This window comes from Lepus europaeus, chromosome 11, assembly GCF_033115175.1.
Source record: "Lepus europaeus isolate LE1 chromosome 11, mLepTim1.pri, whole genome shotgun sequence".
Lineage (NCBI taxonomy): Eukaryota > Metazoa > Chordata > Mammalia > Lagomorpha > Leporidae > Lepus > Lepus europaeus.
The window spans coordinates 77,263,521-77,268,678 of record NC_084837.1 but is presented as its reverse complement, the minus strand read 5'-3'; the positions used below and the strand labels follow the sequence as shown (position 1 = coordinate 77,268,678).

Genomic DNA, 5,158 nt, shown 5'->3' with positions numbered 1-5,158 from the left:
CACAAATGTGCTTTGCATGTGGATGGGACATGAAACGCTGGGGACCAGAAGCCAAACTGTGAATGGCCAGCTTCCAAGGTGATCTCCATCTTTGCGTAGAACCCTCTCAAGTCATCAGGCTTGGTCCATAAAATAAGTAGGATATGGCAGAACTACTGGTGTATCATTTCTTTGGCATTTCAATGTCATTAAAGACAATGTCAGTTTTGGCTTGCTGTCTTGTATCTCTCAGTTGTTAAATCAAAAAGTTAATTAAACCCATCAGCCAGAGGCAGTTGTTCTTCAGCTAAGCAGGAGAGCAAGAAGGTGGATGCACTAGGAATCTGGTTATAAAAAGAACAGATTAAAAACAAAAGCCTATTTTAAACTTGCAGCTAAGACTTGAAAGTATCTTAATAATAAGAGCTAGAGCTGGTTGTTTGCTATGTTCTAGGAATTTGACATATCTTATCCCACTCAATCCTTGTAACCCTAAGAGACAGGTGCTACCTCTGTTTTACCAGGCAAGAACGTCAGGTTCAGAAAGGGTGAAGCCCTTCAGCCGCATCCCTCAGCTGGTAAGCACACTGCTCCTGAAAGCCATTCTGCCTCTGTCACTTCGACCACAGACACCAGCATTTTTTCTCTCTGACCAGACCAGGAAGCCTGTTGACTGCTGCCAAGAGTACTTACTGGCTTTCCTTATGAACTATGGCAGGAACTGTATGTTCACACTGAAATCCACTCCCTTTTCTTCTGGAACCCATCTAAACTACATTTTCCAGCCCCCAGGCACTGAGATTTAATCGTACAGTTGAGTTCTGGCCAGTAGCAAATGGTCTGAGATGACGCACCGTCTGTCCTCTGTGTCTGCGGGTTCCCCATATGTGGAGTCAGTGAACTGAAGATCAAGAATACTTTTTTAAGAATTGAATCTTCAGGGCTGGTGCTGTGACATAAGAAGTTAAGCTTCCACCTGCAACACCAGCATCCCATATGGTTGCCAGTTCCAGACCTGGCTGTTCCACTTCTGATCCTGCTCCCTGCTGATGTGCCTGAGAAAGCAGGGGCTGATGGCCCAAGTGCTTGGGCCTCTGCATCCATGTGGGAGACCCAGAAGAAGCTCTGGGCTCCTGGCTTGGAACTGGCTCAGCTCTGGCCACTGTGGCCATTTTGGGAGTTAACCAGTAGATGGAAGACCTCTCCATCTCTCCCTCTTTCTGTCTGTAACTCTGCCTCTCAAATAAGTCTTCAAAAACAATTGCATCTTTACTGGCCATGTATAGACCTTTCCTTGTCATTATTCCCAAAATGATACAGTAGAACATCTATTTATATGATACTTACATTGTATTAGGTATCATAATTAATCTACTTATTTTTTAATTTTTTAAAAGAGATTTTATTTATTTATTTGAGAGGTAGAGTTACAGACAGAGAGAGAGGTCTTCCATCCACTGGTTCACTCCCCAAATGGCCGCAATTTCTGGAGCTGGGCCAAGCAGAAGTCAGGAGCCAGGAGTTTCTTCCAGGTCTCCCATGCAGGTGTAGGGGCCCAAGCACAAGGGCCATCTTCTGCTGCTTTCCCAGGCCATAGCAGAGAGCTGGATCAGAAGAGGAGCAGCTGGGACATGAGCCAGAGCCCATATGGGACGTCAGTGCCCCAAGCAGAGGCTTTGCCCATAATAAGTAATCTAGAAATTAAAGTATGGGGGGGATGAGTAGATGACATGCAAATACTGTGTATTTGATATATTTTCTTTCTTTCTTTCTTTCTTTCTTTCTTTCTTTCTTTCTTTCTTTCTTTCTTTCTTTCTTTAATTTTTGGCAGGCAGAGTGGACAGTGAGAGAGAGATGGAGAGAAAGGTCTTCCTTTTGCCGTTGGTTCACCCTCCAATGGCCACCGCGACCCGCGCGCTGTGGCCGGGGTGCCGCGCTGATCCGAAGCCAGGAGCCAGATGCTTCTCCTGGTCTCCCATGCGGGTGCAGGGCTCAAGCACTTGGGCCATCCTCCACTGCACTCCCGGGCCACAGCAGAGAACTGGCCTGGAAGAGGGGCAACCGGGACAGAATCCGGCACCCCGACCAGGACTAGAACCTGGTGTGCCGGCGCCGCAGGCGGAGGATTAGCCTATTGAGCTCGCAGCGCCGGCCTATTTGATGCATTTTCTTTCTTTTTTTTTTTTTTGTTGTTATTCAAACTGAATAATTTATTGCTGGTCTGAGGCTTGCCTTGCTTTACACTTCCGCAGAATTACATTTTTTCCACGAATAGGAGATAAACATTGAAAGAATTTAATAGTGACCTATTCAATAAGGCAATCATCTTGGTAGCAAACTTTTATTTAAATCTTACATAACCCAGGCTTTATAAAAAGCCAACATAATTGAAAATTTGGTTCTCCCTTTAAAGCCTTAAGTATCCGAAGCTTGAAACTGTTAATTTAAAAATAAGCAACAAATAAAACAACAAAAACCCCTGCAGCAGATCCTGCTGAAATACTTAAAAAAATCTAATTGAGCTTAATCTTTACAAAAGCTATTTTAGCTCAAAAGCTATAAAATCAAAGTTATCTTTATTCTACAAAGAAGGGAGAAGGTCTTTGACTTCATGCCACCATTTTAGAACCTCATCTTTTTCATCAAATTTGGCCACAAATCAAATTTCTGTGTGCCCCTGTTTTCAGGAGATTCCTCTTGTTGCAGAGGACAAGCACAAACATGGAAGAGTAACTGCCTAAGCAAGTAGGAAAGAGTTCTGTACTAGTGTGCAAAGAGTGGAGAGTTCTGAGTTAATCTCTGGAACTCGACCTGGACCTTGACCTCGAACCAGATCTAGAACGGGACCTTGAAGTTGCTCTTTTTGGTGGAGGGGACACAGAACGAGCCTTTGAGGGCGGAACAGGTAGGGGTGAATTGGAATGAGGCTGGCTCCTTGATCTGGATTTTGACTTTATGTCACCTTTTCCATTTTCTTTGGGGGACCGAGATCGAGACCGAGACCTGCTTCGGGATTTCTCATACTCATCCTTAGATCTGCTTCGAGAACGTGCCCGAGAGCCCCGATCAGACTTGGGTTTGGATTTGCTCTTCGATCTAGATTTCCTGCTTTTTGATCGAGAACGCGATCCACCTTTGCTCCGCGACCTGGATGGGGAGCGACTTTTAGAAATACTTCGAGATCTACTGCGGCTGCTCCTGCGACTCCTACTTCGTGGCCTTCTTCTAGAACGTGACCTAGATCTGCTTCCAGAGTAAGATCGCCTATGGCTTGTTCGTGGCTTATCTTCAATAAGCCTAATATTTCTGCCATTTATTTCTGTACCATCCCGTTTATCCAAAGCACGCTTCACGTCCGAGTAGGAGCGAAATTCAATTACACCTTCATTTGTGCGTTCTTTGTGAGCATCCGCATAGGTTACTTCACCTGCTTGGCGCATGGAATCTTTTAAACCTTGCCAACTGCACAGACTAGAAAGGTTGTCTACAATGAGCGGGTACTCTGTACGAACAGGTGGTCAAATTTGTCTCCGCCAGAGGTTCTCCGACTGCTGTATCCACCACCTCCACTGCAGCTTCCGTAGCTGTAGCCGTGGCGGTTGCGGCGCGGGCCCCGGGCGTGCTCCACGCCGCAGAGCTCCTTGCCCGTTCAGCTCGCAAACAGCGCCGTCGGCGTCGCGGGAGTCCTCGAGGAGTCGGCCATAGCCACTGAAAAAGCGCTGTGTGTCCTTCTCCCGGACGTGGTAGCCCAGGCGTCCTATGTAGACGCGCGGCCTGTCCGCGGCGGGCGTGGTCCCGGAGGCTGGCTGTGTGGCCGCGGTGCGGGTGCCGGGACGCCGAAAGCCCGAACACGCGCCTCACACCGCAGCGGCGGCCGAGTCCAGCCACACAATTGATGATACATTTTCTATAAGGGACTTGGGTATCTGTGGATTCTGGTAGCTGTAAGGAGTTCTGGGCCCCACCCCTCAGATATGGAGAGATGACTGAGCTCCATACAACCTCCAAGCATAATCCTGTGCTCTCTGGATCCCTGACAGGCACACGGATCTTCATCCACCAGTCAAGAATATTTACACTGGGTCTGACCCAAGTGTGAATTGAGCTTAATTGTATTAAACCATGGAATGTTTTGAAAATTTTATGTATTTGAGAGAGAGGGAAACAAAGAGAGACAGACATACAGAGAGCTCCCATCTGCTGGTACACTCCGTAACTGCCTAGAACAGCTTGGACTAGAGCCAGGAGACAGCGACATAATTCAGGTCTCCCATTTGGGTAGCAGGAACCGAATTACTTGAGCCATCACAGCTGTCTCCTACTGTCTGCATTGGTACGAAGCTGGAGTCAGGAGCTGGGCTGGGAATTGAACTCAGATACTCCTGTATGGTACAGGAGTGTTTTAACCATGTGTTAGCCACTAGGCGAAATTTCCACCCCTAAACCACAGAATTTTACAGTAGCTATCATTATTTATCATAAGTAATAATAGCCTAGCAAAACAATATGGATAAATAGAAATTGATCAATTCATTTCATAAATTGCAAAGCACCTTCTTTATACTAAGAAACTGTATATCTGGTCATGGTTGTTTCAAATATCTAATTATTTTAGAGTTAAATGATCAAATTCTTATAATGTACAATGATCATTATATGTAATGTAACTATCTAGAAAAGGTATACATATATATACTCTGTAAGCAGATTTGTAGGCCTATTTGGTAACACAGGTTGATTTGAACTTTGCTGGTCATTATAGATATGGAATTGGATACCCCTGCATGGATTCTAATAGTTCAGGCAGAGGAAAGTTCCAGAGATATGGTATTTTTCTGACATTTTGTAAACTAAGAATCTATATTATATTCACTGAAATCACGAGTTTGAGTATTAAATGCTTAATTGACATGGAGCTCAACTGCACATTATATATGAAAAGTAATATCGGGGCTGGCACCGTGGCATAGCAGGTAAAGTTGCTACTTGCAGTGCTGGCATCCCATATGGGCGCCGGTTCGGGTCCTGGCTGCTCCATTTCTGATTCAGCTCTTTGCTATGGCCTGGGAAAGCAGTGGAAGATCGTCCAAGTCCATGGGCCCCTGCAGCTGCGTGGGAGACCTAGAGGAAGCTCTGGCTGTTGTGGCCAATTGGGGAATTAACCAGCAGATGGAAAACC

General features: G+C 45.8%; 1 pseudogene; it reads right to left on the bottom strand.

Moving 5' to 3' along the window:
* Window positions 1–2,577: 2,577 nt before the first annotated feature.
* LOC133770585 (serine/arginine-rich splicing factor 6-like) lies at window positions 2,578–4,310 on the bottom strand (annotated as a pseudogene).
* Window positions 4,311–5,158: the final 848 nt, after the last annotated feature.